The 13690-nt window shown below is 42.4% G+C and overlaps 1 long non-coding RNA gene across 1 annotated transcript in view; it reads right to left on the bottom strand.

Moving 5' to 3' along the window:
- Positions 1-11039: 11039 nt before the first annotated feature.
- The window catches only part of LOC309397603, a 110436-nt gene continuing 107785 nt past the window's right edge, over positions 11040-13690 (bottom strand). The window contains exon 3 of the long non-coding RNA XR_014176291.1: positions 11040-11081. This is a non-coding gene — a long non-coding RNA (uncharacterized lncRNA). The remainder of the gene's footprint in view (positions 11082-13690) is intronic.

The raw sequence follows: 13690 nt of genomic DNA, 5'->3' as shown, positions 1-13690 counted from the left end.
CTCTGGAATGCCTGGAGCAATTTCAACCAAACTTGGTACACAGATTACTTACTCTCTGGAAACAAATACTGTGGGGGTAAGACACTCCTAACCCCCCTCAGAGTGTGTGTCCTGTTAAGATACAGCCTGTTGTGCCTTAAAATGGCTTCTACCGTACTGCCGTAAAATGGGTTCTACTGTACAGCACAGTGGAATTGACATGGTAACGGCTTCACAGTACTCCACAAGGGGGCTCCCTCAGGTAAGGAGGGAAATCCAACATTAGAAACCACGTTTGGTCCAGACATTTTCAACAAAATCAGGGCTTTTCCTGTCTAATACAAGATTAGGATAAATAAATACCTGCCCAATGCTGGATTATCAGCTAGCATTTTATAAAGTCAGTTCAGTTTTATTCAAGCAAACAATTACTTTGAGTGCATAGTGAGTGACACTACCTTCTGTCTTTTGGCCCTTCATCTCTTGTTTATTTTTCTCCCCGCTCCAACTTTTTCTCTTTGTTCTCAAAGTTGTCGGCCCTGTGTATCTGTGACTGCCAAGCTTCTGTTTTAAATTACCGCTCTCTGTTTGACCGACTGCATGGATTCTCACCCCACTGACAATCAAAACACTAAGCCAGATTGCACACCTCCTCTCTGCTTTCAGGATTCAGCCATGTCAAAACTGATCTTGGATTTCAAAACTAGTCCACCTCTTCCTAATTATTCTTTACACCAACCCCTTCTCTGTGGATTGTTCACACCGATGGTTGCCCCAACTTTCTCTTGACAAATGCTCAGTAATTGAGCACACGGTATACACACTAGGGGACCTACACTTAGTTCCTCGTACCATTGGGAAGAAAAACACAAGTTCAATTAAAAGGAAATAAAGAATGGTGGCGACAGAATGCTTGAGCCAAAGAGTTGCAAATTAAAGTGAGAAATAATTGCTGTGTTCAGAGATAGGCACTGAAGAGCTATCTGTACAGTCCCAGAGTTTTAGCTTCATGCGTCTCGAGCCCCTTCAACATTTGTTATTGAGATGGCATGAGAAGAAATGGTTAAATGGATGGGAAGTTGTATTCAACTCATTTCGACCATCCATTTTCACTTTGATTCACATTTAATATTCACTTAATCTAAGTCGTCTTATCCCTGATTTAGATTTTCTTCCAATTTCTTTGGACTTGAGCATTTTGGGAACATGATCCTTTCTATCCTTCTGTTCTGACCCAGCCTTTGCAAGTAGTGATAAAATGTTTACTCATGAGTAAAACAAATATATTTCGGTAACAGGGCAGTCACAGTCTTTTATTCACAGGGATAAACAAAAAAAATCAAACGTAATTAGTCCCAACAAACTTGGTTCTGGCCACGGAATCCAAATTGCTTGCTGTTTACTAGAAAATGAATGATTGTTTGTGACAGCTGGTCACTTCCAAATCCCTACTATTTATTTCTTAGCCAGGGAGGAGCTGACTAGCATCTCAGGTCTCCCTCCTCCTTGCCCAACTCTGCAGCTAGCTCCACTGGCAGCCGACAGGCCACAACCCCTTCCTATGTCTATAACTGTTCTCTTCTTTTTGTTACTTAAGCGTTTCCATATCTTCTACTTAATATTGGTGCTGCAGAAGAACAGGCAAAGCCTGGAGTTGGAGTCAAGAGAGGAATAAGCCTAGAATCATTACATCCCCACAAATGGTTTAAGTCCAAGCCAGCTTGAATTCCGTTGTCTCTCCTCTAGTGCTGACCATTAGTTGACTAGATTCTTGGGAACAGCCACGAGCAATAAATCATCTTAACTGGAAGGTAATGTGTGGTCCTGGTTCTTCATGCCCAACATATGTGTGTGCATGTGTCCTTCAATGAACGGAAGCATGACAGGTTTAGCATGTTCTCTTGAAAGACTCATTACATTCCCCTCTTGTCCCCTCTTAGCCCACAGGCCACAGAAACATAATTCACCCAAGAAGCTTTTGCTTCTAATTCTGGCTAGTTTCATGAATAGATTTGAATGACTTGTGAACTATCAGTAAATGTATGCCTATTTTATATAGCTTTTGGATTTGAGTTCTGTTTTGTGCTTGTTATTACTATCGCTTTTATATTGTTAACTGCCTTGGGGAAGATCTATTAGATTGTAATATGTTGGTAGAAACACTGTTATGATCAAATAAATATTTACGTAGGAAAAACCTGAAACACGGTAAACTGTTTTGGAACAGGTGATACCAACTGGGAAATCTTAGGGTCTGGGTAGGAAAGAAGAGACAAGCAACCCAAAATAATTGTCTTTATCAAATCATTTTAGATTTGGAATGCTGTATGTTTCAATGCACCATTGTTTTAATGCTACTCGGGGATCTGTTGCCTTTCTCATATCTATCCATATCTATAAGGTAAAGGTTCCCCTTGCACATATCTGTTGCCTTTCTCATATCTATCCATATCTATAAGGTAAAGGTTCCCCTTGCACATATGTGCTGGTCATTCCCTACTCTAGGGAACAGTGCTCATCTCCGTTTCCAAGCTGAAGAGGCAGCATTGTCCGAAGATGTCTCCATGGCCATTCTTGTTGGGTAGAAAATGATGCTATAATGTAAAGATAAAGATTCCCCTCGCACATATGTGCTAGTTGTTCCCAACTCTAGGGGGAGATGCTCATCTCTGTTTCAAAGCCAAAGAGCCAGTGCTGTCTCCGTTTTCATGTGGCCGGCATGATTAAATGCCGAAGGCGCACGGAACGCTGTTACCTTCCCATCAAAGGTGGTCCCTATTTTTCTACTTCCATTTTTTTTACGTGCTTTCAAAACTGCTAGTTTGGCAGAAGCTGGGATAAGTTATGGGAACACACTCCGCTACACGGCGCTAGGGTTTCAAACCGCCAAACTGCCAACTTTTCTGATTGACAAGCTCAGCGTCTTAGCCACTGAGCCACCTTTTATCCATGTTTATAGCCTCCTACAAAAGATCAGCTTGTAGAAAAGATGGGTGGCAAAATGACTGAAGTGGTCATATGCTTGAAAATCCATCATTTTTTTTCCAGTGCTGATGTGACTTCAAAGGTCACTAAACAAATTGTTGTAACTCGAGGACTACCTGTACCCAAATCTATCAACATCTGGGTGTTGTTGTTTTTTATGTGTACCATTTCTGGCCATTTCATAGCCTTTCATTTCTGCAAGGTAATGCATCCGTCGACAAAAGGCACATTTCTATTTTTGCTGCCAAGTGATTGACTAACTTCAATCCACTAAAGACCAAGGCAGCTTAATCAGAGGCCCTAGCTGTGCTTACATCACCCACGAAACCCCTACTAATTTACAGAAAGAAGAACATTTCCCTTTAGAGCTTGAAAATGTGACAAATGCTAAAACATAGCAGGGGGAGGTTTTTTTTATTTTTTTAAAGAGCCTAATTTCTAAAAGAAACAAGCAAGTTGAATTTATTCAGAGCTTTCCGTCGCTGTAAGAGATCAGGAGTCTGTTAAAAAGAAGATGGCAAATAGAATAATGAATAAAGAAATCGCCCAGCAGCTAAAGTTAAGGCAGAGTTGAAAGGAAAGGTGAATTGTCCTGCAAACTTTTTTATATTTTTATTTTGATTGCTGCAACTCAGCTTTTATTTCTCTTCTCTTTCCATTTCTCTTTTCCCTTCTCTGAGTCTGCTGGTAGGTGGCCAGTGAGAACACCATGCCTAATGTTCACAGAAACCAATAAAACATCTTGAAGTGCACAGACTATCTTCCTCCCGGCTGTGCAGCCGCTTTTAAACCGGTGTTTTATGTAATAATCTTTTTGTAGGAATGTAGGGAGAGGAAATTAAGGTGCAAAAACTTAATACAAATCCAATTTTCTGAAGCATTGGAGACAAATCAGACGCAGCCCCTCGACGTGGTCTCATTAGGCTTGTGCAAAGTCTTTTATTATGGCTTCCGCCCTGATACCCAATCTCAAATCATACTGATTCCCAAGAATCCCACCCCCCCTGCAGATTTGAAAAAGAAACCAGTAGCTTTGAGATTCTTGCTTTCTTCGCTGGCGATACAGTTAGTTTCACAGTGCTTCTGATCAGCCCCAAAGTTGAATTGTGGCCACCGGGGGAAGTGGGGGGGACTGGTACAGGTTTCTCAAAGTTATAGCGAGAGTTTTCAGCCACTAAGCGACAAAAGAGGTGTGTTGTATTATTTACATCCAAGCTCTTCTTGACCAAGGAATGGACCAATAAGCCAGTCAAATGGAAAATGCACACATACCCCATAAATCAGGGGCGGATTGCTGCCGGGATTGCTGCCAATTTGCTTCGTTGCGCACACATGCACAGTTGACTGTAAATTGTTTGGCGCACGCGCAGAACATGAAATAATTACTAAAAAATATGCAATGGCAGCAGCGACCGGGGAACTCTCTGACATAAATGTCTACTGTACCGTGGATTTTAAAAATCACTGAAGGGAAACAATGATTATCAAGAAGACAAGAGAGAAGATCTTCAGCTCATCAGACCATCATCTTTCTTTGCCAGGCGTTTGCCAGATTTGCCAGATGTTTACCAAATTAGCCTGGCGTCATGACCTTTTCAGTTACATGTAGGGCCACAATTATAAAGGCTGCCCGTAAGTACTACTCATTCAGCGCCATTCAAATCATCATTGGACTACTTGCAATTTAGACCTTACCACTAGATGGGAGCAAAGAGTTTTTTGAATTTCCTCTGCTGCCCTCTAGCGGATGCTCCGATTTCTGCAGTCCATTTATGAGAACTCTAAAGAGCAGCCGGTGTGATTTGTAACATAATGTGTCAGATTAATTCTCTGCTACACCTCCAGAGGGTTTGAGGGATAGAGTTGGCTGTATATTAAAATAGATCTCTTAATAGTCAAAGCGATTTGAAAGTAGAATCTGTTCCCTGGCAAGGACCATCTGTTGAAGAGGTTTTAACAAGAGGTTTCCAATCTTGGAGTGACACACCGTGATTCTCATCTATTTTTTCATATCTCTCTGAGAGAGAGACAGAGAGAGAGAGACAGACAGACAGACAGACAGACAGACAGACAAACACAGAGAGAGAGAGAGAGAGAGAGAGAGAGAGAGAGAGAGAGAGAGAGAGAGAGAGAGAGAGAGAGAACAAAAGCATACCATTCAAATGTAACTTCAGAAACTTTACCCCATCACTCGTGCATTTAAATCTCTGCATTCCACTTTTAAATTGTTCTATAGCATTTAAGTATGTCAGTCACTGATCACTTTTGGGAGAGAAGGAGCCATTAATGGAGCTTTTCAATAAGAGATGCAAGTCAGATCAGCTGCTTACACTCTTAAGTCAATGACAGCTCCTCTAATCAGATTACAAGTAAGAGGAGGGGAGGAAAGCCCATTGAGATTTTATTGGGTAACAAGCTGTTTGAGTTCTGATTCCACCAGGAATAGAAATTAAGAGTCCAATAAATATTCCGGCTAAGTGGTTTGTGCAGCAAAGAGGCCTCTGCAAATGGAGTATAGAATAATCACCAATATTTCCCCCCCCCTCCCTCCGCTTTGATTTGCAAAATCCAGTTTTGCTTTGTCTGGCAGCATTCTGGATTGAAATTCCATAAAGCAGATGAATTAGAAAGAAGCTTTGCACGTAGTAGAGAAGAGGAGGGGGTGGGGGTGGAGAACAGAAAGAATTATCTCTTGAGTGCAGTAACCTTCAAGCAAAACATATTAATCTTTCTTTTTATGGCTGAAACATTAGCGAAACTGCACCCTGATAGTTAAAGATGCTTTCGCCCCTCCTTTTCCCAGAGTTGTTATCAGAAACACTCCGGGGTCTGACTGGATGCCAGTGACATGGGATGCTAACTTGCATCTTTGTCTAGATGTGAAAATACACTCAATTGCCACCTTGCTTTAAAGACCTCCTTCCTTTACTCTTATTGTATTCGCAACCCCCCACCCACCCACCCCCCGGCATGTTTTAGGCTGCATTATGCTCTTTCGAAGGGGGAAGAGGTTACAAGAGCTTGACGCAGATTCTGTGTGGCAACTGTTGTTCAACAGAGCAGCTTTCACCTTGTACGGGGGAATCGCTGAAGGATTATAGAAGAAAGGATAGGTCAATAATAATAATAATAAGACTGTAGTAAAATAATGAATAGAGTCCAATTGTAAGAATGACAGATGCCAAATAGTCTAGTGAAGAGACCAGAAAGTAAATCAAACCAAATCAATCTTCAGTAGGATCATAGAGCCGTATATCTATCTGTATATGTATCTACAGTATCCATCTATTCGTATCTATCTATCTATCTATCTATATCTATCTATCTATCTATCTATCTATCTATCTATCTATCTATCTATCTGTCTATCATCTATCTATCTATCTATCTATCTATCTATCTATCATCTATCTATCGCTGCCTCTCTATATCTATTTCTATCTATCTATCTATCTATCTATCTATCTATCTATCTATCTATCTATTTATCGCTGCCTCTCTATATCTATTTCTTTCTTTCTATCTATCTATCTATCTATCTATCTATCTATCTATCTATCTATCATCTATCTATCACTGCCTCTCTATATCTATTTCTATCTATCTATCTATCTATCTATCTATCTATCTATCTATCTATCTATCTATCTATTTATCGCTGCCTCTCTATATCTATTTCTTTCTTTCTATCTATCTATCTATCTATCTATCTATCTATCTATCTATCTGCTGCTGTCTTTCTATATCTATCTATCTATCTATCTATCTATCTATCTATCTATCTATCTATCTATCTATCTATCGCTGCCTCTCTATATCTATTTCTATCTATCTATCTATCTATCTATCTATCTATCTATCTATCTATCTATCTATCTATTTATCGCTGCCTCTCTATATCTATTTCTTTCTTTCTTTCTATCTATCTATCTATCTATCTATCTGCTGCTGTCTTTCTATATCTATCTGTCTATCTATCTATCTATCTATCTATCTATCTATCATCTATCATCTAGTATCTATCTCTTTATGATCTATCTATCATCTATCAATCTATCAATTTATCAATCACTCTATCAATTGCTCTCTCCCTCTCTCTCTCTCTCTCCCTCTCTCCATCCATCCATCCATCCATCCATCCATCCATCCATCCATCTATCTATCTATCTATCTATCTATCTATCTATCACCCACCTTGGAAGGATGAAAGGCTGAGCCAGTGAGAATCAAACTGGGGAACTGCTGGCAGCTATCTGTCAGCAGAAGTAGCCCACAGTACTGCATTCTAACTACTGCACCGCCACAGCGATAGATAGGTAGATAGATGGATGGATGGATAGATAGATAGATGGATGGATGGATGGATGGATGGATAGATATGATTGTAGGAGAGTGGGGGAGAGATAATAAATATGTTGATAAATGGGTAATAGAGATAGATAGATAGATAGATAGATAGATAGATAGATAGATAGATAGATGATAGATGATAGATAGATGAAAGATAGATAGATAGATAGATAGATAGATAGATAGATAGATAGATAGATAGATAGATAGATGATAGATAGATAGATATGATTGTAGGAGAGGGGGGAGAGATAATAAATATATTGATAAATGGGTAATAGAGATAGATAGATAAATGGATGGATGGATAGATAGATAGATAGATAGATAGATAGATAGATAGATAGATAGATAGATAGATAGATAGATAGATATGATGTAGGAGAGAGAGGGGGATAGATAATAAATATATTGATAAATGGATAATAGAGATAGATAGATAGATGATAGGTAGGTAGGTAGGTAGGTAGGTAGGTATGATATAGACAGATGGACGGACGGACAGAAATGATGGATGTTTCCCAGCACAGTTCAGGTTTTGTGGGTGGATCCTCAATCTGGCGAGGAGCAGTAGAGTTATTCCTCATCATTAGTTCCTACATGACATGTGAAAAGTCCATACAATGAATTTCTTTATAGGACATATGCTAAATGACTCAAGAAACCTAGAAGGGTAATTTAATATAACTTGATTTACCTCAACCTTTTTTTTATTTTTTAAATCTGTGCATACAAACCAATTCACACCTTCCTAATTCTTTTCCTCCACCCCAGGCCATATATTTTCCTTGCATACATGAATAGCAAATGAAAATAATGTGGCACAAGCTATCTGCAATGTATTGCGGGAAGTTCAGCTCGGTAATTTTTTTAATGGGGGCGGGGTTTCAGGGTTCAAACCTCAGGAAACAAAATAATAATGGGTGTTTGTGTCTATGTGTATGAGAGGGGGGGAGGGATAGAGGGAAGGAGAGAGAGAGGGGGAGAGAGGGAGAGGGAGGAAGGGAGAGGGAGACAGAGAGAGAGAGAAAGAGAGATTAGCCTATAGTTCATATCAACATACAGGCTGAAACACATATTACCAATAAAATTCTAAACAAACAATTTAAAATGAGAATAGGCAAAATACAATAATTTAATACATAAATATGTAAAATAGAATAAAATGACATGAAATTATACTTCTGTATCACCCCTGCAATCTACCCCAATCAGGTCTACATATGCCAATCTCAGGCGGCCCATTTTAATCAGAAACTGTGCTGTATAAACTGTCATTTTCAAATTCTAGCTACACATAAGGTATGTTGTTTTAATATGGGCCTCCCACTGGACCATACGTTTAATATGTGAATCAAGATACTTATCTCTCGCCCCCTGTACAAAGAGAAATCAAATAATATATGAGTCAGATCGTCTACCTCTTTAGCTCCACAAGTGCATGTACGTTCATTATGTGCAGTAACAACATTGTCCCAAAGTATTCATGAGATTTCACAACTACAGACCTTTATCAGGCTTGGAGAGCTGCCAGGTTGACATCTTCCAAACGCCACGCGGTAGCAGACAATACTTGGCAAGAAATCAGGAACAGATCTTCACCCTAATGAATTGAACTAATTGTCTCCTGCAAACTCCCCTCCCCTTTTGCTCCTCTTTATTCCCTATGGGAGGGGCCATTCACTATTCACCTGTGCCTCTACTCCCGAGTTGGCCCTTGTTCCTTAACTGTTCCCTTCTCCTGGAAGCTCTGTGCATGTGCACATCAGGAACAGGCTCCAGCTGTTCTTCTGCCTTACTGATATTCGACTCTGAAGGCAGCTGATAACTGTCGGACGGCCCTGGCCCCATCTCTGCCTCCGACGCAGAGCCCTCATCAGAGCCTTCCCCAGACTCCAGGACTGGCCCATGTTGCCCCCCCCCCCACACACACACAACCTCTTCACTGTCTGAGCCTGCCACCAGCTCTGCTGGCTGCTGTCGGGCAACAACACACAGGTGTTTTTGTTTTTTTTCCAAAGAGTCAACTGGACTTTCTTGTATTTTTGTGTTTGTTTTTTTAAAGGCATTTTGTTTCTTGGATGAGAAGCGAAATGTCTCCAAAGAAAGTCCAGAATGTCCAGTTGACTCTTGAAAAAAAAAAAAACACCTTTGGGACAACCATGGATGACTGAGAATCTCCATAAACAACAACTATATCTCCCAACCCATGTCATTGGGAAGGTGGAGAAAAATGACAAATCCAGTGGATATATGGCTACTTGTGCATCCAATCATAATCCCAATACTAGAGTGAATCAGGATGAGCAAATAGGAACAGATATAGCTCTGCAATAATACACAGTTGGTGTGTACACGTACACAAATGCACACAGGCAGAAGAGCACATAAAGGGCTTCCAATTCTGAGAACTCGGCTAAATGCTTTCCCATCCACCAGAAGCTGCACATTAAAATCATGCAGAACAATATGCCTGTCTGGTGCATGTTTACGCAATGAGTAAATATAGATGGATGTTATGATTCTTTACACCCCATTACTGAAGTGTAAGGAACGGGTGTCGGGGAGAAGAGAAGAGATAACAAATCATTCTGTTGTTGGTAGCTTATGGATCCAAATCCACCCATGATGTTTGTGTCAGGAAGCCAGACGTGGAGGAATGGCTCTGCATGCTAATGCAGGGAAGGAAGCAGAGCAAGGGCGAGAGCAATAAATTGGCAATAATAAGGAGTGATTAGTTTTCTGGACCACGTACAGGATGGCTTGTTTCGTGGTTCACTGCAGAGGTTTGCAAAAAGTAAGTTTACGTCTTTGATTAATCTCTTCTCCTCTTCCCTCTCCCTCCTTCCTCCTTGCACCTTCCTCCCTTCCCTTCTGTCCCTTTTGCCCTTCCCATCTTCCTTCCCCTTTTTCTGGATTCCTCCCTCCTCCCTCTCACTTTCTCCTGCCTGTTCCCTTTTTCTCCCTTCCCTCCCCTTTCTCCAGACTCCTCCCTCCACCCTCTCACCTTCTCCTGCCTGTTCCCTCCTTCTCCCTTCCCTCCTTCCCTCCCTTCTCTCTAGACTCTTTCTCCTTTGCACTCCTTCCCCTCCCCTCCCCTTTTCCTTCCCCTTCCTTTCTTCCTGTTTCCCCTCCCTCTCTCCAGACTCCTTCCACTTCTCTCTCCTTCCTTCTCTCTTCCCTCCTTCCCTCCCCTCTCTCCAGACTCCTTCCCCTTCTCTCTTTCTCTCCCCTTCTCCCCTCCCCCTTTTCCTTCAACTCCCCTTTTTCCAGACTCCTCCCTCCTCCCTCTCACCTTCTCCTGCCTGTTCCCTTCTTCTCCCTTCCTCCCTTCCCTCCCTTCTCTCCAAACTCTTTCTCCATTGCTCTCCTTCCCCTCCCCTTCCCTTTTCCTTCCCCTTCCTTTCTTCCAGTTTCCCTTTCCTCTCTCCATGCTCCTTCCCCTTTCCTCTCTCCTTCCCCACAGAGTTGGTATTCAGCAGGTTCTGACCAGTTCTGGAGAACTGGTAGTGGATTTGAGTAGTTCGGAGAATTGGTAAATACCACCTCTGATTGGCCCCATCTATTTTCTGCCTCCCAAGTCCCAGCTCAATGGGGAGAAATGGAGATTTTACAGTATCCTTCCCCTGCCATGCCCACCAAGCCATGCCACACCCACATAATGTTTAGTAAAAAAATTCACTGGACGGTGGTCAATTCACAAACCATTTGTTGACTGGAGCCATCTTGGAACATCTTCAGGGTTGCCCCAGCAAGGCTGGATAGAGCTATGGGAAAGGGAGAGAGGAGCAGAGATAGATGGGGAAACATGTAACCAAAATACACTATATTGCCAAAAGTATTCACTCACAACTGCTTCTGATTATGTGCATGGGGGAGCGAATACTTTTGGCAATATAGTGTAACATTCTTTCTCCTGGGAACCAAGGACACTATTACTAGCACCTCGTGGGGCATGGATGGGAGTCATCCAGATCTGGGACTGGGACCTGATTGGGGCATGTGATGGCTGTGTGTAGTGGGGGGGGGGGAGAACTTTGGATTTTGATTTGGATGGGGAAAACCCGGGGATCTCCAGAATCAGGTTTTCACCAGCTGTGCCAATAGCACAGGCATAATAATAAGGTACGTGGTGTCTCAGTGGCTAAGACCCTGGGCTTGTCGATTGGAAAGGTCAGCAGTTCACGGTTCGAGTCCCTGGCGCCACATAACGGATTGAGCTCCCGTTACTTGTCCCAGCTGCTGCCAACCTAGCAGTTTGAAGGCACGTAAGAAATGCAAGTAGAAAAATAGGAACCACCTTTGGTGGGAAGGTAACAGCATTCCGTACACCTTCGGCGTTTAGTCATGCCGGTCACATGACTGCGGAGACGTCTTTGGACAGTGCTGGCTCTTCGGCTTTGAAACGGAGATGAGCAGCGCCCCTTAGAGTCGGGAACGACTGGCATGTATGTGCGAGGGGAACCTTTACCTTTAATAAATCTATTCTTATAGGAAGCTTCTACCCTTGAACTTTTGATTTCAGCTGGGCTGTTACTTGGAACCCTGGACATCCATTCCTGCTTCTTTATGTCATCCTGGATAACCTTGGACCTTCCGTTCTTCGTCCTTGGACCATTTCACCCAGAGATGGATGAAGGTTTGTTTTCCGATGAGGATTTTGAGTTAACCTCTCTGCAGCAACTGTGCTCGTTACCAGCTTATGTTCCCTCGCCAGCAATTTTGCAGGTGGGCTAATTCTGGTAAACAAGACGCCATCATAACGCAACCCAATCAGGGAGCGGAATGTTGCTTCTTAATGGCAATTTCTCGTAACTGAAAAATCTCAAGTGTCATTAAAGAGACCGGCTGTTGAAAAACAGCAGGCTTTTAGCCTGGAAAAGGCCCTGGATAAAATGCCTTCCATCTCACTACCCCTCTTCGCCTATCTTTCTTTCTCCCTTGTGCCACTCTGCTTTCTCGCTTCCTCAACTTAAAATAAAATAAAAATGAGAGGGTAGGAGAGGCTCTGAGCGTGGTTTTTTTTTCAAAACCAGAGTCCTCCTTGATGAGATGTTCATCCATTTCCCCCCTCCCAGCCCCCAGCCCCATACGTCTTTGAATGGATTTAATCAAGAATGGTATGCTTATTTGTCTAATAATCCATATTTGTTTAATAATTTAGTAATAGGTAGAAGAGTAGATGAACATAAATTAATATACAGTACATGTCCCAGGATCCAAAACCAGGATAATATCTCAGGACTGGGTCAGTCATCAGGACCAGAGGTGTTCTGACTTAGGCTTCCCCAGCAGCACGGAGCCAAGTCCTCGTCCTGATAAACCCCTTACAGTGAATACCTCTCTAGCAAAGTCTTCCCTCCCCCAAGTCTTTCAAGATAGTTCACAATTAGTGACATTTATCAGACTTGGAGAGCTGCTAGGCCGATATCTTCCAAACACCACTTTGTAGCAGACAATACTTGACAAGAAGTCAGGAACAGATCTTCACTCTGATGAATTGAACTAATTGTCTCCTGCAAACTCCACTCCCCTTTTGCTCCTCTTTATTCCCTGTGGGAGGGGCCATTCACCATCCATCTGTAGCCTTACTCTAAGGACCCTTGTTCCTTAGCTGTCCCCTTTCCACACTGGAAACACTGCTCCAGCTGTTCATCTGCCTCACTGATGTCTGACTCCAAAGGCAGCTGATAACTCTCATACGGCCCTAGCCCCATCTCTACCTCTGACACAGAGTCCTCATCAAAGCCGTCTCCAAACTCCAGCACTGGCCCATGTTCCTCCCAAACCTCCTTACTGTCTGAATCTGCTGCCAGCTCCGCTGGCCACTGTCGGGCCACAACAAGAAGTTTGGTCTTCCGAGCTTTTGGAATCGTACTGGAACCCATTCTCTAGCAGAGGGAGGTTCTCTGAGGATGAGCTCCAGGTCAAGTTGAAAAGCTTGAAAAACCAAAGCTCTGGTCCCAGTGACCGACCCAGATTAGATCCTGCAGGAAAGTAAACATTAAGAATGGCATTGAGCAAAATTAGATAGTAGGTTCTCCTCCTGTAAATGCTAATAGGAATAGCACTTTACATACCACTTCACAGTGCTTTACAGCCCTCTCTAAACAGTTTGCAAAGCCAGCATCTTGCCCCCAGCAAACAATCTGGGTCCTCATTTTACCCACCTCAGAAGGATGGAAGTTTGAGTCAACCTTGAGCCTGGTGAGATTTGAACTACCAAACTGCAGGTAGCCGGCAGGCAGCAGAAGTAGCCTGCAGTACTGCACTCTAACCACTGCGCCACCGTGGCTCATGAAGTCAAGTTATCAGTGGTAGGACTCTATACTCATATAAAGTGCTGTTTTAATGCTGGTGGTAAATGTAGTATGAT

This window comes from Natrix helvetica (genome assembly GCF_964273705.1).
Source record: "Natrix helvetica genome assembly, chromosome: 11".
NCBI lineage: Eukaryota > Metazoa > Chordata > Lepidosauria > Squamata > Natricidae > Natrix > Natrix helvetica.
This window is presented reverse-complemented; position numbering and strand designations above follow the sequence as displayed.